The following is a 22,023-nucleotide window of genomic DNA, read 5'->3' on the forward strand; positions in this document are numbered from 1 at the left end:
ATAACTAATGAAAGAGCTTCACAATGCTCAGTAACCAAAGGTTGTCTCGTCCATCAGATGGAAATACTTGACTTCTTAGAACTTCCAAGCTGATAACAGGAAACCATGAGTGAGTTTCATCACCATAAATGCATTACAATTAAAACAATGAAAATGTTATGGAGCTCTAAGACACAATATGCATAAGGTGAAGGGATGGGGAAAAAGAAAGCAGGAAAGAGTAAGAGAAGGAATGTTGATAGTTTTTCCCAGCAGGAAGAATACACTTGATAATGACTGAATGACCAAGATAAAACTAAGGCTGGAGCCACACGATGACGATAACTTTTCGTTATCAAACAGCTGGAGACGCTGTAGTACATATGCCAGGCCTGTAAGTGGCGCTGTAGTCCTGCCACAAAAGCAGGTGGACGCTCTGGCTCTTTTTCTCCCTCCCCGAGGCAAGCGTTTGCTCCTTCTGCTGCTTTAATTCAATGCAATCCCTCCCCGTCGAGGCAAGCACTGTAATTCTCTCCGGTTAGTCCACCAGCAGATGACAAACACCCACCTCTCCGCCTCTTCCAAGGAACGAGGGGACCGTGCGGCAGAGTTTCAGTTAGGTTTTTTTTCGCCGGTCAAGATGTCTGTTAAAGTTTAAATCTTCCGGACAAAATTAGAAAAGTGCCGGTCAAAGGTCTTCTTTGTTATTTATTGAGCTTTAAAACAAATGAATAACGACTCTATATAATAATATAAGAATAAAACACGAGCCTCTCTTTTCCTCCCCCTCTTCTGACAGCCCAGCAGCTGATCTCTGAGCAGGAGAGGTTGGGAGAGGCGGGGCTATTGCGTCATCGTTATCAGGAAATGATCGTATCGGCGTAAACACGGAGCCGTTTGGCCCCCCAGAGCGTTTCGTTTGCAGATCTACCCACCTAGGGACCCGTTATCGTTTTCTGCGTTTCCATGTCGGCCTCATGTGGCCGAACCGTCTATCTGATAGAGAACTGTAGCAGATACGACCGTTATCGTCCTCGTGTGGCCGGGGCTTAATCTGCTTCAATCAAAGAAGTAAACCAGAATGCCAGTCGATATCTTATCTTAAATACATTTGACTTTTGGACTGGCAAGATCATTATTTTGATTAGCAGCATGTTTCCTTCACTTCAGATTCACTAGGGCTGCAACTAATGACTATTTGTTTCATTGATCTGCTTATGTCAACTGGATGTGATGTCCTCGTTTTTTTTGTAATATTAATATTTGTCTAAATATAACAATAATCATTCAAATAGTTGTTATAATAGAAAAAATGTTTGCTGCCATTTTAAAACGTATTCCTCTTTCTATGTTTATGCACCATTTCCATCAAAGCAAATTCCTCATATGTGTGGACCTACTTGGTAATAAACCTGATTCTGAAATGTCCATCACAGCTTCCAAGTCCAAGGTGATGTCTTTAAAGGTTTAAGTTATTTCATTTCATGTCATCTGATGTACAGCAGAGAAAAGCAGGAGCCCTCAGTGTTTGAGAGACAGTTAAAGAAGTTTCTGACAGTTATGCATGAAAAATTACTAGTTGAAGAATGTCTTTCTGTGGACTGACTCACATCTCGCCACATATCTTCTACTTCTCAGTATTTTGCCACATAAATATTGAAGACAACTTTCCAGAAAGAGTCTGCATGTAGTTGACCTTACACCTCCTGCCTGCCTCTCTCCTGTGTTGTGTTGAAAACATTATGACAGGGTGCTGCTGCCCTGCCCCTCCCTCCCCCCAGCCCACTGTGGCCACTGGCACAAAGCACCCATTGAGCCTGGGGGATAATAGCACCCTTTAGCACCCTTCAGCCCCCTGTCCTCTCTCTCTCCGTCTCTCTCTCTCTGACCCTCCCCCAGAGTGCCGATACCAACTCACACAGACACAATGAAATATATAGAGCTAAGACTGGACACACACTGAGCAGGGAGGGAGGGGAGATACAGAAAGATTATGCCCCTGTGCCACACACAGTTAACAACTGCAGCAGGAAGTGGCACTGCAATGACTGTGTAACAGAGCATCAGAGTGCAGCTGCAACCACTGTCACTCAGACTGATCCCACTCATGCTCAAAGGGAAAACACTGTGAACCTCTTTATTTATTGATCTAAATAGGGACAAAACTAGCTTGCAACAGTTTGAAAGTGCTTTATACAAACTCATCTCTCCAGGGTTTGTGTGATTAACAGTTGCATGTTCCTTGATTGTAAGAGATGGTACAGGTAACCAAGAATATTTTTGACTGGTGACCTGTGTGTCAAGAGGTTCTTTTACAGTGTGGTAAGTTTAGCAGAGATTCAGCTAAATGTAATGTAGCATGCAGCAGCCCTGTTGGGTGCCATATCTTGCTTTCAAAAGTTAGAATACAAATATGATTTTTTTTCTTCTAACATTTCAGCTAAGCCATTGGGTCAGAAATAGAAACACAAAGGATTTTTTAAGTTGGGAAACATTGGATATAAATATCTTAGGGACGCTGTGTACAAAATAAAGAACCTTGAACTATTAGCAGCTTCACTAGTCTGCTGTGCTAACAGGAGTAGTGCCACTGGGAGTGGTGAGGTGGAGGAGAAGGAAACACAAACAGACACATGTTGAGACCTGCAGAGAGCTTAAGATCTTAACGATCACTATAACACAACGTGCTGTAGATTATACATCCTCCACCCCTCCCTCTGAGGACAGAGGACAGACCCGGCTGTATCAGGAGCTTAAAGTATCCTGTATGCTGCTGAGAGGGATGTCCATCCTGGGACAGGAGGACGTAAAACACTTCTGTTCAGTCACACTTTTTTTATTAGAAGTGTAGATCGCCACACACAGCTATTACACCTAACTTTACAAGCATTATTTAAAATGCTGCAAAAGGTTTAATATGTAACTTTAAGACATTAAAATGTCAAAATATTTACAAAGCTAGGGATGTTAATCAACATAACATTCTGTTGTGCTTGCCTGCCAAAAGCAATGATGAATTAACTTGTTGTCCAGTTTAGACCACATTTTTAAGAAACACATTGTTTAAACCAGTTGAAGGGTTTAAGTCAGCGGACATCTGGATCTGAATGTATCAGCGGAACAAGCACAGCTAATGTATGTGGTGAGCTCTCACACCTACAATCCTATAGGGGAAACACTGATCAACGTAAAACTGCCTCTTCATTGTATTTTGAGGTTTGAATTGCCGGGTTTCCAATATAGGATATGTCGTTGCCCGATTTACCCTATTCAAACTTAAATGACCCTCACCGCTAAAGGCAGCGAGCCAATAGGATGAGTGCCAGTGGATCCTGTTAAAGCTGCTCTGTGTTGGTGACACAGAGGATGAGAGGATTCCTGAGGACACAGATAACAAGCTAAAGGCTGCGTGGACGTAGCAAAGCTGCATCCCAGTGTTCAGAAGGTTTACATTTTAGTCACATGTCTCTTATCCTCCATCTACAGCTACCTTCCTCTGACCTCACTGTGCAGGTCACTGTTCAACTCAACATGTTAAAGGTCCCATGTCATGGCCATTTCTACTGATCATAATTCCATTGTTGAGGTCTACTAGAATAGATTTACATTGTTCAATGTTCCAAACTCACATTGGTTTCTCATACAGCATCTCTGTATAGTATGTGTATTCACTCTCTGTCCTACACGGCTTGTTGGAGCTCCTGCCCCCCCCTCCCTGTGAGCCCACTGTGCTCTGATGAGTCAACCACCATTACAGCGGAACATCAGTGATTATGTGTTTCAATGGCGTTTGTTAGCAACCAGAAAATGACACCAGTAATGACAAACAGAGGAGAATGCTGCGTGGGGTCTGGGTGCCGTGTTTTTAATAATAAGAGTGTTTCCAACAGCGTTACAACTCTGAAACATGTTGTTTTCTTCGCTCTGAGCAAATAAATACTACACATCATTGTAGCATTTTATCAAACAGGGAGCGTTTCAACTATGATCTACTAAACTTCACCATGTAGCATTATTGTGCACACAGGACGTGTGATGGGGTTCACACATCTGTGTTGTTTGTGTCCCAGAGTGTCTGGAAGTGTTTAAGATGTCCAACATGTCTCCATGCATGGCAGATATACAGCTGAGTCGTCACTGCTTTACTGCCTCAGTGTGGAAAACACAGGGAGCCCACCGGGGTCTAATGGGGTCAGCTGTTTGATCTCTGCTCTAACACCAAGACACACACATAAATACCTGGACCAGAGTCATCAGTATGACCCCCATACAGTCTTTCAACTCTGAACTGTGTCCAAGGGGTTAGAGTAGGCCTGTCGCGATAATCAATAAATTGACTTATCGTACGATAAATAAAAATGGACTCGATAACTTTTCTGAGCTCGATAAATTACATTTGAATATTATTTCACATTTCATTTGCAATGTTGAATGTTCAATAAAAAGTTCTGTTTGAAAGGATGTACTTGAATGATGATTATTATTATATATTATCATTATGTCAGTGGTCTAAAATGGTCTTACAACAGTGCCCACAATATTATCGTTTATCGCAATAATTTCCGGGAAAATGTATCGTCCAACAAAATTAATTATCGTGACAGGCCTAGGTTAGAGGATAGGGACAGATATCATACTAGGTTTCAAAGACAGGAACTCTGCAGTAGTGTTAAACTCTTAGACACACACAAACACGCATGACAAAAACATGCATGTGAAAGCACACACACAGACACCAGAAAACACAAGTCATATAGACTGATGCTGTCCATCTTTACACCTTCCTCTGCTCTCAGTATCACACACACACACCACTCCTTGGACAGGAATGTACTCCTTAAAGAAACACACACACCTATCATATCTTTTGATAGCTGACTTCACCTCTATTTCGAGCATTATGTGCACCTAGTGTTCCCACACCCAATTTCTCACACACACACACACCTTGCTTCACCTGCATTCTCTCCACATTGTCATCAGTGTAATTGTGTGTTTTCTGGATGACACACCTTTTTCCTTGCTAACACTGATGAGCAACTTTCACACTGTCAGTTTAATTACTGACTCAAATATAGAACACACACACATTTTTTAACCCTTCTTTTACTTGTCTGTTTTTTTTTTATGTTTAACATTTAAGTTGAATACAACTTTTGTCATATTTCTTTATTCTTTTAATTTAGTAATTTGGAACCAAACCATGAGCTGGTTGTACACTTATGGCGCTTTTCCACTGCAGGACCTAGCACGGCTTAGTACGGTATGGTTAGGCCTTGGTAGGCCAGGCTCACTTTATGCTGCGTTTCCATTACAGTTTAGGAACTGGGGTAGTAACTATAGTAACGCAGTGTAGGCGGGGCGATCGGTGGAGCGACGCTGCGTAAAACTGTCGTGACGTCATCTTCAATGCGAACCACAAAACCAAAACATCAGCCGTTAGCCGTTAGCACTCAGAGCTCACAGCTCCTCATATCTGTTCAGAAACTAGACACAAGTTAAACAAGTACAAACCACAGACTGCCTGTGTCATGGCGAGTACAGTCGCTGGTTTATTTATGTCTGTAGGCCGTTGTTGTGAGTGTGGACGGTCGGAGCATATACAACGTTAGCTTTGCCTGATCGATCCGATCTCCATTCAGAAAACACGCATTTTAAAAGGTTTTTCGCCTGCCGTCTTGTCTGCAGACCGGTATCAGTATGTTGTTACTTCGGCATCATTTTGAAACGGTCAAATATGTTCATGTTGTTGTAGTTGTAGCCCCCTTGCCAGCGATTCTCTCTGACCATTCAGCAGTCGAGAGTGTTTACGTCACTAGTTTAGCATATTCAGCCCGGTTGTTGGCCCGGTAAGAACCTCGATTTTGGAGGGCCAGAAAAAAGGTGAAAAAGTAGCTCTGGGCCGGAACTACCCCTAGTGGAAAAGCACAAAAAAGCTTAAACCGTGCTACGTGCTGCAGTGGAAAAGCGCCATTACACATTTCTCACAAAAAGTCAAATAGGTCTCACACCTTCAAGACAAACGTCTTTTTTAAGGTCTTTATCTCTGATTCATGTAATCTCAGCACAGCCAAGGTCCACCCCCCATACACACACACACACACACATTCTCTCTACAGGCTGCAGAAACACACACTATTCCCACAGTGTGCTCTCTGTGTAGATGGAATTATTGAAGCATTTATTATCTCACAGCTGAGATATTCTATGACGTGTCGAGGCTGCTGACAGACACATAAAGATGTTACGTCACTTTGTGTGAAAACTTTGCATACCAATAGCTCACACCTACTGAGTGTGGTTAGATCAAATTAAGCGTTAGTCCTCACTGTGCTCCTACTTCACTTTTATATAAGCATCCATAACCTTGCAAAGAAAGCTGCTCAATAAATCAATGTTTTACCCTCATGGTGATGTCAACGTGTGCAATAACATAGCAGAAAAGACTCGACTAATGATTGATTTCACTATCAATTAATCTACCGGGTAGTTTTTCTATTCATCGATTAATAACGAATAATGTTTAGTGAATTAATGATTAATAAAGAAATGCAAATATTTGAAGATTTGCCATTTCTGCCATTTGTGCAACAAAATGAGTTTGATGATTAACATAAATAATCAAGTTTCTAAATAAATTGAGTTGGTTGAAAGAGGGTTTCCGAGGAAAAAAGCACTTTTAAAACATGTATTTGTGTTTTGGGCGTTTTAGCTGTATTCCTGAAGCAGCACAAAAACAGAACTGAGTGCACAGCAATCAGTGTATTAATCAAAAGTGATATTGTTTATCCCTATATAGAGTTATCACATTTAACTAATACTGATAAACCCTCACAGCAAGACTGCAAAGAATGAAGGAAAAACAAAAAAAAAGTCCTGAAGAAGTTTTGTAGCCAAGGAAGCGATTCAGAACTATTAAAGGTCCCATGACATGGCCATTTCTACTGATCATAATTCCATTGTTGAGGTCTACTAGAATAGATTTACATTGTTCAATGTTCCAAACTCACATTGGTTTCTCATACAGCATCTCTGTATAGTATGTTTGTTTGTTTGTAGCCTTTATGTATCCAGGTTAAAAATCCCATTGAGATCAACGATCTCTTTTACAAGGGAGACCTGCCGCACATGGGTTACACATGTAACAGAAAACAAAAAAGGACACATACAACATAATGACATGGGTACAATTTACAAACTTATTCACAAAGACAGGTACCAGGAGTATCAAATATCAATTCCTCAAGCTGTGCTTTAAAATGATGCAGGGGAACCAAAATGCTCATTTTTTAATATTTTTTGCAGAGTGTTCCAAGCTAGAGGAGCTGCGCACATAAAAGTTGTGGTGCCTAAAACAGTCCTAGCACTTGGTACATGTAATAAAAACACATCCTGGGATCTTAGGCAATAGCTACTTGCGACTCTGTGATATCAGTGAGCAGATATAAGAAGGTAGTTTACCCAGCATGGCTTTATAAATAAACGTGTACCAATGACTGAGCCTCCGTACAGTAACGGCCCGACCACACAGCGGCGTGCGTTTAAGCTTGGCGGCGGGCGTGTCTGAAGCTTGGGGAGTTCTCCCGAGCAACGCGACCAACAACCAATCACATTAATCTCCCACCCCCGACATACAAAGCAAAAAAGCCCGGTTTTACATGTCACACTTTATATGATGAACATTTATGAGATTAATGTCTATGGTGCTATTTTATGCTACATTCCATGCTGCCTAAATATACTATCTACAGTATGCTTGCTAGCTGTCCATGGTTAAAACGAAGTAAACTCCCCAAACAGGCAAAAACCTACCAGTTTCACCCACTATCTCTGCCACCTCCCTCCATGCCTGGCTCCTCCGGTTTGTATCCCGGTAGGTGAACAGGGACTGATCGTACAAGACCGGGTGATTCCCTACCGCTATGATTAATTTCTCCTCCATTTTTTGGAATATGAGGAAATGACCTGCGGTGTGTCTCTCCCAGCATACACGCGGTTTGATTGGCTAGCGCTTGTACTGGCAGATTTGCATAAACGGGATTTGATTGGCTGATGCTTCCACCGAAGCTTCAAAAGTTGAACATTTCTCAACTTTTGCAGCGAGCCACGCCAGCAAAGCTCCGCTTCCCACAATGCAGTTCGGCGAAAAGTGACGTCACCCCATTCAAGTGAATGGTGAAGCTTTCAACGCACGCCGCTGTGTGGACGGGCCGTAAGTGATGGAAAACCTGCCTTGGCATACAGGGTACAGTGATGTGTAAGTGCTTTACAATTAGTGACAAATCTCAGTGCGCTGTGATACGCGGCATCTAACTTGTTCAGGCAATGGGCAGGTGCATTCATATAGACCAGATCACCATAGTCCAGAACAGGTAAAAAGGTCACAGAGCCTTTTCCTGGCCTCAAAAGAGAAACAGGACTTGTTTCTGAAAAAGAAACCTAGCTTAACCCTCAACTTTTTAAGCAGATTATTGACCTGAAGTTTAAAAGTGAGACAATCATCAAGCCAGATACCTAGGTATTTATAACAGGCAACCACTTCAAGTACTTGTCCTTGCACAGTAACAATATCCAAAGCAGTCTCTGGAGTCTTTTTAGCTTTTACCTTGGTTTTATCAACATTTAAAAGAAGCTTAAGCTCAGAGAGCTGAGTCTGAATAATGTTAAAAACAGCCTGTAATTTAACAACAGCCTCCTTAATGGAGGGACCTGCACAGTAGGGCCGCACGATATATCGTGTTGTGACGATAATCGCGATATGCGCATGCGCGATATTCACATCGCCTGGACGTGCGATTTAAAAAAAAAAGAAACATTTTAATTTTTTTTATGACTTGCGATATTAAGTAGGCAAATTAACTCAAACACGTCATGTTACAATTATTTTGCTGCTTGCTACTAAAGGAAAACTTGCGCGGCTCTCATGTCATGTCTCGTCCCTTCACTCTAAATTTACGCAGGGGTGCATGTCTATTAATAATTTCCATAAAACCAAGATAAAAATAAGACCATGCAGTTTCAGCATCAGCACACAGATCGATTTTTCCCCAATCAAAACCAAACAGATCATGTACAAAACCCTGCTCCACAAAATGTTTTGTGTCTCTCTTTATGACAATGCGAGGTTTACCCTTTTGGACTTTTGTGTCTCTAATTGTGGCTACAGCACAGTGGTCACTCACATCAGGACCATTTGGACCAATCCGGACTTAACGTAACGGTTCCGCGGTCGTAACGTAACGGCTCCGTGGATTGATCAATTTGGACCAATTGGTCCATTTGGGTATGGTTACGTCACTATACCCAGGAAGAAAAAAATGGAAAATGAAAAATTTCCAACGAGGTGTTCTGGGGCAGCACAGACGGGTATTTTCTGTGTTAGAGTTTTACTCGCTACAGGGTGTACTTTGAGGGTTTGTGACTCTGCAGACCGTTTACATGCAGAAAAAGCTACATAACACACAAGGGGACGGGTAATAACCGGAAAAGCATGACATGGGACCTTTAATGTTAACATGCCCTTGAGCAAGGCACTGAAATCCCTGTTGCGCCATTGGCACAGCAGAGAAACCAACAATGTTGCATAGGTTGAATTGAACAACTTCCAAGGTATAATACGGCCTGTTGTAAGAATGTTAAGCCTGCGTGTGTCAGAAGAAGAAGAAGCAAAAGTTAGCAGATGGCAGGTTGACACACAGAAAGCAGATTTGTGCTGCTGGTTTAGGGAGTTTTACAGGGACCTGCTGGCAGGGGGGACAACCTCAAGGAACTTTGATGGAGCCATGGACTGGCTGAACCAGACTAGGTTGGGCCAAACCATGCTGGCCTGTGAGTGCAGCTCAGCAACAGTTTGGCCTGACACAAGGCTCCTATTCTTAGAGGCCCAGCCATTAAAAAAGGGCTGTGGCGTGAGACACAGCAGCACTGACACCATTGTCCCTCTCTTGGCTTCAAACAGAACACAGGTTGGTGCTTGTGCTTTAACATCTGGAGCAGACCAACATCTTCCAGTCTTGACACTTATAAAACACAGAGTATCTGCATGTCCACACAGGAGAGCAGACCATGACCTTTACTAGGGCTGCATGATAGATGGTTTTTATGTGCCGTCACATCATATGATGTGGTTGCAATGTCAGGCAGGGCCAACTACCTCACACGTCATGTGACAACATTTTGTCTGCTTGACGCAAAAAAAGAAAACTTGCACATTGTTACATTTTTGATAACTAATCGACAAGAGAAGTGTGTCTGAAAGACCATTTACTCTGAAGGTTTCTTGGTTAAACACAGTTTGCTGCCAGGCTCTGCATTCACAAACAATAATAAACATTAATCACAATCATTCTTCAATCTATCAAACGTCTAAAACATCATGACAACTTGTTTTTTACAACCACGCTGAGCTGAGACAAAATCTAGACCCACAATTAAAACACGCACACACACCAAAGAAAAGAAAGCTGCACTCTAGATTCCATTGCAGCTTCCTTCATTCAGCAGTGTAAGAGGAGATGCAGCCTGCTACTGTAGAGCTGCTGCAGTCACAGCAGGAACACGACCCTGTCTCCAGGGGGGGGGGGGGGGGGGGGGGGGGCTGCGAGGGTCTATAGTGCTTCTTTGCTTGTGTGCGACAACTACTAGGCTGAGAAGGAGCTAAACCAGGGAGCATCGAAATGTTTTTGAGAAAGTATTCAAATCCAAATACACACACACGGCAGCATTCAGATGTGAAATGATGAACGATTAACTCAAAGCCGTGCTGCGGCCATATGTAGTATGGATCTACAGAGAGAAGAAGTGTTCATGTCCAAATGACTAGAGGTCACCAGAGGACTGCTCATCACGAATAAGGAGGAGGGGCAGAGGTTCTTCTGGTGTCATTACCCTCTCACGTCTGGACAGGTGATCATTAACATGAGGGCACAAGCATACACACAGTCTGAGGGAGCGTCGCTCTGCTTCATGTGCTGAAAGGCTGTGTGTGTGGACAGAGCACACACACCTCACACACCTGTAATGACTGTGTGCTTCTCTGCTGGCCTAATGCTCCTCAGATAAGATGTGAATTCAACACACACCGTTCTCAGCGAGCTTCAGACACCGTGTCCCGACAGACTGCAGCTCTCTGGAGGAGATGTGCTGCTCACAGAAACACAGGAAAGGAGAGGGAGGGTTAAGGAAGAAGGGCAGGAGGGGAGAGGAAATGCAGAGGGGGGAGTGGGGCAGGAAGTGATCGAGAGGAGGAGGAGGAGGAGGAGGAGGAGGAGGAGAAAGGAGTGGGAGAGTAATGAATGTGGGAAAGCGGGAATTGCTTTTACAAATACCATCATGTTTGAGTATGAATCTTGTATTGATGTTGTCCCAACAACAGTCTACTCAAATCTTAAATACCGTGGGGAAAGCAAAAAGTGCCCTCAAGCAGACTTTAAATTAAAACTGTACTTTTAAATGTACAGTGTCAATGAATCCCTAAACAGAGCTTGCCCAGCACTGCAGGAGGGTAAATGAGGGAGGGGATGGGCCTGAGGAGGAGGAGGGATGTTTCGAAGGGTGCAGTCCAGTGATTGATGTAGTGAAAACTAAATGAAATATGATGGTTTGCCGGGGAGACGGAGGAAAGGTTGAAGAGGAAGATTCATTAAGACTAGTGTGGGCTCCAATTGTGTGCGGGGGCATTCTGGGTAACCAGAGCAGGCTGTCGCATTTCTATACCCCCCCACACACACAGTCTTAATCTCTCACATGGACTATGCCGACAAAAAGACACATCAAGCGTTCTTTACTCTCACAAATATTCATATTTCCTACACGTATCTTTGTTGGAAAGTAAAGTCTATTATTTGCTGAGGCAAGTCTAAAATGTATTTCTATTCATACAAATATGTTTACCTGCCAAACTAACCAGCCACAGCCTGGTGGTGGCCTTTAGTGAAAAGCTACTATTTTATGAGGAGACCTAAAAGTGGAGAAACAGGATAGAGGAGAGGAAATAAGTGGAGGAGAAGGGGGAGGAGGGGGGGAGGGGGGTAATGTGTGGAGCAATGTGGTTATTTGTTCATTTATTTATGCCTCTTCCTGTCTTTGTTGCGCAAAGAGTCGGGCCAGGGGTCGGATTACAGCACCGCTGACAGAGGTCTGTGTGTGTGTGTGTGTGTGTGTGTGTGTGTGTGTGTGTGTGTGTGTGTGTGTGTGTGTGTGTGTGTGTGTGTGTGTGTGTGTGTGTGTGTGCGTGCGCATGTACCTATTTTAGGATCAGCAAGGACTTCTAACAAAAGAGTGGTCCAGCAGTTCTATACACAGTGGCTGTGTGATGCGAAACTGACTTGAATTAAAGACATTTTCTGCGCAAATCTGAACTATTTTTGATCAACATAATTTCATTCAGCACTTGGAAGTTTACATCATCACATTTAGCTGCACCTTACATTCATGAGCATGTAATTATCAACTTTCTCTTCTATCATATTGTGAGATGTGTCGCTTTAATTCATACTCTGGCTTGGTGACCGAAGGAAACGGTTTTTTACGTGTAGTGAACGCACCATCCCTGTAACTAAGTTGCCAATCTGAGAGTGCATATTTCAACATGATATGGACACATTGGTCCCGCTGGGAGTTGGGCCATGTTGCTCCACTGTTGCATGAACATATGTTGACACTGCTCTTTACAAAGCGCCATGGTCATTTATTCATCCACTGCATTTACATCCAGGCCTTCAGCTTAGACATGTATCCCTGCTGGGAGTAGGGATGGTACCGAGCCCCGGTATTAAAGGGGCCCCGGGGCTGAATTATTAAAGACCGTGGTACCGTTAAGCTCCGACGTTATCGGTCTCTTTATCGGTACTGGAGACATTTAAAAAAGATATGTCATATGTATTATTGCTACATAAACATTATATTGCAGTTTTAGTGTCACCAACTCCGTTTCTAATATGCAAAAAGACAAAAGAATGCGTCTGGATTGGACATTTAGCAAAAGTGCTCCACATTCAGACGGAGAAATGCACCGGGTTCGACTGTCTTTCTAGTAGCTCTGTAGCCCCATCCCCGAGTAACGTTTCCACGTCAGGTGTTATGTATGCTAGCAGCATGACACGGAGCTAACTCAATGATACAAACATGGGTTAATGATTAGAGGTAACTGAGTTATTTAATTTGTTAAAGTTTCAGCTATTCTGTTTACAGTTCTGTCATCACATTAGTTAATACCATTTGTTAAAACATTGTTGTTTCTTTTGATGTGAAATATTATGCATTTAATTTAAATAAAAAGCAATGTTAGTTTTGTTTACATTTTGTTTAGTTACTATACCTTTTTTTAATTAATTTTTTTAAAGAACCGATAAGAGTACCGTTAAAGGACCGGATCGATAAGCAGTAACGATAAAAGTAGTAGTACCGTTAACACCTTAACGGTACCCATCCCTAGCTGGGAGCATATAGAAACATATGAGTGTATCACTAGAAGACTTTGAAATTCTTCTTTACACATTTCTCTTTAGGGTAATCTGTCCTTTTGGTGGACTTTACCAAAAGACAAGACTTGAGGAAAAGAAAATATCCAGAGTTTACACAGGGATTTCTCTAGAAAATATAGTATGAGGGCGCTTACGTCACTTCAGGCCAAAATTACAGCCCCGCCCACTTTCCGGCAAAAATAATAGATTGTTCACGTGTTACAGTAAAGCTGCCGAGTCATATATTGCACCTGAAACAACAAATAAACCCAGAGTTATGGTTTCTTTTCTTCCTCTGCAGTATATACAGGGTTCTTACACCTTTTCCAAAGTCAAATTCAAGCACTTTTCAAGCATTTTCAAGGTGCATTTTCAAGCTTTTCAAGCATCTTACAGCCGTTGTAAATTACATATTTATATACACATACTTATACTCAAATGATTATTTCCCTACCTCACATTAAATCAGATGTTCTTTATGCTATAAACAACCAAATGTGTGTTTCATAATAGCATTCTACATGAGGATGAAAAATTAAAAATGTTAGAAAAGAAAACTAAGTTTAATATTGAGTGACCCATCTGTACGTAGACTGGGCATCCCATATCACCTGGCTGAGCCAATATAAAACAATCAGCCAAATAACTTTTCAATATATTATTGATTACTATTTTTGAGGTACTTTTAGGTTGGCAGTAAACACAAGTCAGAGGTAAATGGTGTACTTTTCCTCCACTACATGTATTTAATACCTTTAGTTACTTTACAGATATGGATGAATGATGTGAAATATAATCAAGTGTTAAATCAGACTTTAGTTCCACCTGGAGTAAATTCACAAGCTACCCTGCAGTATACAAAGTCATTCAAACTAGCTGCACCTTTACCAGCTTTGATAACACCTTCATGATCAATCATTATAAAACATATCATATACAATTATTAGGGATGCTCCGATCGCCAATTTTGTGGCCGATCGCCGGAATCAGTATCGGCCGATACCGCTCTCTTTTCCTCTCTCCCCCTCTACTGACAGCCCGTCAGTATCTCCTGCAGCTCACTGATCCAGTAATGAGCGACCCGACAGTGAAGAATAAATATATGTATAACTAGTTTAGCTTGTTCCAGAGGTAGATCAAATAGCTAAGTGTGTTAGGTCTAACTCTTAATGTGTGTTCTGCTCCGCTCACCGGTCCGTCACAGCGGGTGGAGCTGCAGGATTTCTGCTTCACACAGACATTGCATACCGCTATTTTATTGTCATTTTCGGACACTTAAAATACTGCCAGACTAGTGAAGCCATTTTGGCGAGCTTGTTTTGCCGCGCACAGAGAAAAGTGTCATGTATTTTACATGCAACGATAGCCTAATCTAAAATGCTCTACTACAGCGTACCTTTCGTGTGGTGTGTGGCTCGTCAGCGCAGACTCTCGCATCGTTATTGTTGCACACTTTGCAGGAGGCTACTCTTGGGCTTCGCTTGACCCTCGTCTTAGCCATGGCTTGTATTTGTCTTCTGCTAGCCAACGCTCGTTGAAACGGCAACCTCCTGGCATACTGTCATCTATCACTCTCATCAGAATGCCCAGGTCACACACGTAACAAAAACACTTGCCGGTCACGCGCATTGCGCGGGAAGGCCGGAGCGGAGCTGTTTTATGTAAAAGCAAAGCAATTAAGCGCGCTCCGACTTCTTTATTTTCTTTTAATCTAAAAAGCGAAGTAAAGCATTTACAATTTAAAGCACTTTATCCCAAATTCAAGCACCATTCCCAAAATTCAAGCACTTTTCAAACCTTGAAAACACCTCGTACAATTTCAAGCATTTTCAAGGATTTCCAGCACCCGTACGCACCCTGTATATATATAATAAGGACAGTAAAATAATCTGATTCAGAAATCACAGTTTCAGTGTCAGCCCGCTCGACCTGCCACTCCCCCAGCGGTCAGACCCACCGGACATCCCTCCCTTATTTATTCGTCTGACAGCCTATTTGACACGATGTTCATATTTTTGGAGTAATTATACCGGTTCGACTAACAGAAATGCTGTGTTCTAGCATCACTTTTACAGAGAAACGGCATTTTGGTATGAGGGCCACGCTGAAAGTAAGAGAGTGCAGCGCCCCTGTTACCCGGTTTACACAAAGCCCTGTTACAGATATGAATCCTCCAAAGTATGTGTGGACGCTCTGGCTCCTTAAAGGCCACATTAAAGAAATGGATATTCTTTTTAAAAAGGTTGATATAACTCAATGTGAAGCAATTGACAGCAGAGCGTTAACAACAGATAGCATCAATGTTTCATTTGAATATTCAAAGTCTTTAAGACAAATGTGGCAACTTAAACTCTGAGGAGAGCTACCCAAGACTTCTGAGAGCAGGGGGGAGTTGGGGAGAGTTGGACAGAGAACCAGGCTCAGTTCGTTCTGATGAATGAGTTTGTGTGGTTCCTTTGAATGTTTTGGTGACAGCTCTGCGCAGGAAGAGGATGAGGGGGTAAATACATTTAATGAGGCATTGGGACTCTTCCTGGGATTACATGAAGGGAAGAGAAGAAGGGGGGTCTGTGAGGTGTACTCCAAGTCTTTGATCCTGAACCCAGAACAGAACAGGGTCTCCTCCTCATCGCCGGGAGGGGATAGTAGAGGAACACAAGAGGAGAGGAGACCTAGCTAACATTAAGGGCCATATCAAAGGTGCAAAATACTATTGGTGTACTGCTGAATTTGAACTTCATTCATAATGTTAACATTCAAAACCAATATTGAATTGCTGAATTCTGCTTAAAACCCAGTCTTGTGTTAAAAATATTAATAAAATCTCTAGAGCGTCCAAAAGTATCATCTTATTGAAAGAAGAAAGATGTTATTATTTCTCAAATAAGAAACATGTCGGGTTTTTTTTAAATCCCAAATATTTCTTGATTTGATTTCTATGACAGCAGACAGTCGAGGCTGCATTTAAAAAACCACAGTAGAAGCTTGGATTGTAAAGAAAAACATTTCATAAAACCATACTAAATACACACACAAGTACTATTGTTCTGAGTATACACAGACCAAACTGATGTATTTGTATGCAAATGTCATGGATTATAGCTCTCCAGATGTGAAGGATGTTCCCCTCGATCATTGATCTACTGTTGCCACAGACAAACCAATAGGTTGGTGCCGAGACTCCTCCCACCTCAGCTGGCAAAACAAACCTCAACATTTCTCTTTGAATGAGTGCCAACTCTGCATAGCAGTACAAGGAAGCCAGGAGAGAGAGAGCGGATGAAAGAGAGTCTGTGGATCAACCCGGCTGAAAATGACAGACGTCAGGAATGCCAGTTCTGCTCTTCCTCCCTCTCACTCCCTTTCTACTTCATCTCCTTCTCATCACTTCTGTGTGTCATACTTTCCCTCAGATGATCCATTTCTGGGCGTGTAGAATCCAGAAACATATATATCCCCTCAGAGCAGGAAACTAAATCTGTTCATTGAACTTAACTTGGATGTTGAATAATGTTCCTCTGTAGGCCTCAGCATCTTGGGGAGCTTTGAAATATTAAAATCATTAACATTTCTGCACACAATTAAGTGAAAGTTGTGTGAATAAAAATGTATCAAAGAGTGTGAAGATTTTATGTAGAGTATTTGGAGAAAAAAAGGCAAGAATTAATCATAATTAGTAAAGACAGAATAAGGAAGAATGATCCGTCTCAGTATGATGTGGATATTTGAGGGGCTGTTTGCTTAAGATGTTGGGCCACTCTCAATTGATTGTGTTTGAGTGTTAAACTCAGATTATAGAGTAACTAAGGGAGTGTCTTTAACTTGAGTTATTGTTTATCAAGTCATGAATGATTCATGTAAGACACAAATACTAAAACTATGTTTTCAGAGTCTTTCAAATCAACTTCTATTGCAAAATCTTCAATATTAAACTGATAAGCTATAACATGTGGGGGGGGGGGGGCTCTATATCATAATAAGCCATTTCACGATGGGTTTCCTTTCTTGGCTGATATGAAAGTCATTCAGTTATGCTTCCCCCCTTTCTTTCCATCCTTAACGTGTCCTTCTATTTCTGACTTCACACACTGTAAGACACCGTTTTTGCGGATTAAAGAAAATGCTAGGTCATCTCAAATGAGCAGTGAGGAGAAGAACGACATGAGACAACAATCAAGGTCACAGAGGAGGGATCAGCACTCCTGACAGTGTGTGTCTGTTTCTCTCATATCGCGCCATCACTTCTCCTCAGCCAATCAGAAGCCAACTAATACACTTCCTGTCTTTAGAGGCACAGCACAGGAAACCGCGGGGGCGGGAGGATGTCCATGTTAATTCCACAGGAATGCAGGGAATGAATCCAACTGTACAAGACGTAAAACATTAACCCCTGAGGAAACTTGTAACATTAGCCATCTGAAGATATAAAGCCTTCCTGTCCAATCAGGCGTCACGATGACAATGGGTTCAACAAAGAAAGTGCACAGGAACTTGGTAGAGGCCTGCTGCGCTGTGATGATTAAAAAAAGCTGAGGTGACTCATGTAGAAAGCTGAGGTAAGAGACACAGAGAGACACAGAGAGACACAGAGAGACACAGAGAGACACAGAGAGCAGGATGTCTGCAGAGGGGACTGAGCTGAACCACATAATGACTGTTCACCAGAGACACTGTTCAGCCCGCAACATGTCCTCTCTTCTTGTTCTCACCTGACTGAAGGAACCAAATCAATAGGAATAAAGGCTCAAAACACTTGCATGACTAACGCTGTCCTTGAATCAAAATGTGAATGAAAAAAAATAACATACTCCACATCCTTACTTCTAGAAGCCACGCCTCAGGCAGAACAAAAAGGTGGGGAAAACTGAGTTAAAGATTACTAGCACAGGTGTTGCAATAGACACTGTTTAACAGTGGAGGGCTGCCCACAGAATGACTCAACCAGGCCCTCATTTCACAACCCACATTTATTCTCAGTTGGAACGCTTCCACTACTCTTAAAGAAATACGGTCACACACTACCGCACATGACGTATGGAGATGTGTCACCAACTCAACTGCTTCTACGGAAACATATCTGATCATTCAGAATTGTGATAACATTTAGAAAACCACTTGAAACAAAGTAAAACATTTAAATTAATAGGAAAGGGAAAGATCGAATGCCGGTATGGAGAAATTCCTAAACTACTTGGTACAGAGGGCGCAATACCTTAAAGCAATACCACAGTACAGACTAAGGAAACAGGAAACTGCCTAACAATTCCCTACAAAAAGGGCAGGACTTGTATCAGTGGGACACAGAAAGGCCGGGCTGAGAATGAGATATAGAACAACAACTTCTGACAACAGGTTCATGTCTATGCGGAGTGAAACAAACTTTACAAAGACAAATGTAGAATAACACTGTGACCTTGTGATCATTACCCCAGCATGCTATTCAAGCTTCAACTTGGCCGCAAATCAAGGTTAAATAATCACGAGTCAACAGAGATCTGTGACTGTTTGAACGTCTCCTTTGACCTTGACGGAGTTAACTTCTGCCTTTTCTGACTTAAATGTGGGTCATGGAGATTTCCAGCTGGAGTAGCACCGGGAGCCAGAGTGGTGATCCCCTTCTTTCCTCAGCCTGACCTCCCACCACAGAACCAGAGCTCTGATCACTGACTGAGCTGAGGTCATTATTATTACTACACACCCACGTGTGTGTGTGAGTGTGAGTGTGAGTGTGAGTGTGAGTGTGAGTGTGAGTACACTGTTCCAATCAGGAGGTTGGCAGGCCCGATTGCATTTGGCAGGGCAAAGCGTCAGCTGTTTGTGTCCGCCTTTTATAAAAGCGCTAGCTGAATGTTTCCAGAGCTCGGCGACAGTTCTGCAGCCCTGTTGTTGATCAGCTCAGACAGGAGGAAACGGAATCACTCCACGTGGATCTGTTAGAGAGCGTTCTGTTGTCTTCATGCCAAATAGACCGTGATGCCAGCTCTGCTGTTTACAGAGAAACACTGATGATTCTATAGTCAAAGAAAATAGTATATATATATTAAAAAGATGAAAAGTTCTAAGTCAATCTACAAGCTAATGCTTAAACTTTTTTTTTTATCAGATTGCTATTTCATGATAACATTCTGAAAACAGATGATGCTTTCATGTTAAGATAGAGCTTGGTAACAACTCGCACAGTGGCGCAAAAAGCCTTCTTTTCGAAATAAAAAGATATGTTAAAAAGGTATTTGCCATGGCATCTGGCAGCTGGTAAAACTAGTAACCTGAGACATGACCCCACAAACATCTGGGAAACTTGCAGAAAGAAGAAAAACTAGTATTTATCTAGTGCCTCCCGGAAACTGCCAAACTTTAGGATTCTTAAAATCCATCTGGAGGATTACTGGAGAAAAGCATCAGCAAAATAACAACAAAAGAAATAATTGTAAAAATGACTTGGATTGAAAAGCAGGTTATACAAAGGTATATGAACTGACTATTTGTTCAGATTCTTGTGTTTCTTGAAAGCTCATGAACCTCTGACATGTGGACGTGATTTCATGCGTTTCAACCTGTTCCAGAGAAAGAGAGTAACACTTCACCTTGGGTGTGTCTTTGCCTGTGCATAGAAATGTGTTGAGTAACGACTGACTGAAGCAAAGTATGCCCACTAGAATGACGATAATGATGAAGACGATGAAGGGGAATGACGTGATGGCTGATGTAAAAGCATTCACTCATCAGCATAAGAGCTCATGCCAAGCAGGACTACTTGTTAGATTTTGACCTGTAAAAGTACAATTCATGCTCTGTGACAGACAATAAAGTTGATCTTATCTTATGCAACACTTGTATGTGAAATGTTGACTCACAGAACACAGAAGTGGTCAAAATGATGAGTCAAATGCACACACAATCAGCAACAAGCTTTCATGTACTTTTTAAATTATCACCTTTACAGCCTATTGATTGCATCTATTCTCTTTGTTGATAAATGCACATTATCCATGTTTTACTGTTGCATAGTACACCTATATTTGCAAAAAACCAAATGCTGAAATACCCTTAATGCATGTAACAACTTAACATCAAGTATGAGTTTTTCACTACAGTAAAAGACTCACTCAAATGAACGCCTGGAACTACATTGGAAACGTGTCCACACCAATGCATACAACTAGTGTTATGGTCATTTTGAAAAGTGTGTTCTAAAACCACAGAGGCAGGTTTTAAGGATGATGCTTTCTGAACCACACATAGCTCAGAGTCCATCGATAACCATGACTGATCAAATGCATCTGAGAGCAGCTGGAGCGTGTTAGAGGAAGTTATTGGGCAGAAAGGAGAAGTCATTGTTGTGGGGGAACTGAACTTCTTCCTTTGTATTCATCTAGAGAACTAATTTATAAAATTAGAGTTGAATATTCCTGCAACTAATATTTGCTCAATGCCTTTACAGGCACATGGTGGTATCGTTCTGACTATAGCATGTGAATGTACCTCAGTGCGAGTAAACGCCACTATAAATAGAATGAGTCATTGCTAATCTCAGCCCCCAACACACAGTTACTCAGTGCTGCGTTATTTTAATCATTAAGGGGGGGGGGGGGGGGGGCACACCAGAGACATGAGCCAGAAAACGTGCTCTGCTGGCAGCCTCCCTTCATCTGACTGCTACACTCACACTGCTGATAATCAAGTTAGGACATCAAAAGGCATGAAGAATACAAAGTAGAGAGGGGGAAATAGAAACACCAAAACACGGCATGGTTTGTTACTTAGTGATTGTGAAAGGTAAAGCAGGTCTGCCTTTTTATGAGAGTCATTTGTGTGAGTGTGTGTGTTATGAGAAGCATGACATTGTAACAGCTATACATCTTCATTCCTAACATTCTTAGCCCTTTTTGCTGCTGATCTCATGTGAAACCTATGATAGCTCAAATGAATGCACCCACCTGAGAGAGAGAGAGAGAGAGAGAGCGAGAGCGAGAGCGAGAGCGAGAGCGAGAGCGAGAGCGAGAGCGAGAGCGAGAGCGAGAGCGAGAGCGAAGAGCGAGAGCGGAGCGAGAGAGAGAGAGAGAGAGAAGAGAGAGAGAGAGAGAGAGAGAGAGAGAGAGAGAGAGAGAGAGAGAGAGAGAGAGAGTCAGGACAGTAGTATTTCATATAGCCAAAGCAAATATTCAGAGAGAATCATGTGGTGCTCCAATTAGACAAATAGGGTAGAGGTAAGTGTGTGTGTGAAAGGGAGAGAAAATGTGGCCAAACAGGAGTTTCAGGCCGGCCCAGTTGCCCAGCAGCAGACAGCATTGTCACGGTAACAGGCTCTTCCTGCCCCTCCTCCTCTCAACCCGCCTCGCAAGCTTTTACCTTATAAGGCAACGCATTTCACACACACACCCACACACACACACACACACACACACACACACACACACACACACACACACACACACACACACACACACACACACACACACACACACACACACACCACACACACACACACACACACACACACACACACCACACACACACACACACACACCACACACACACACACACACACACACACACACACACACACACACACACACACACA

General features: G+C 42.3%; 1 protein-coding gene across 2 annotated transcripts in view; it reads right to left on the reverse strand.

The window, feature by feature from the left end:
* Window positions 1–22,023, reverse strand: part of LOC117471076 (alpha-actinin-4-like) — a gene marked incomplete at its 3' end in the record, with an annotated part of 54,729 nt that overhangs the window by 13,620 nt on the left and 19,086 nt on the right.

This window comes from Trematomus bernacchii, unplaced genomic scaffold (assembly GCF_902827165.1).
Source record: "Trematomus bernacchii unplaced genomic scaffold, fTreBer1.1, whole genome shotgun sequence".
Taxonomy (NCBI): domain Eukaryota; kingdom Metazoa; phylum Chordata; class Actinopteri; order Perciformes; family Nototheniidae; genus Trematomus; species Trematomus bernacchii.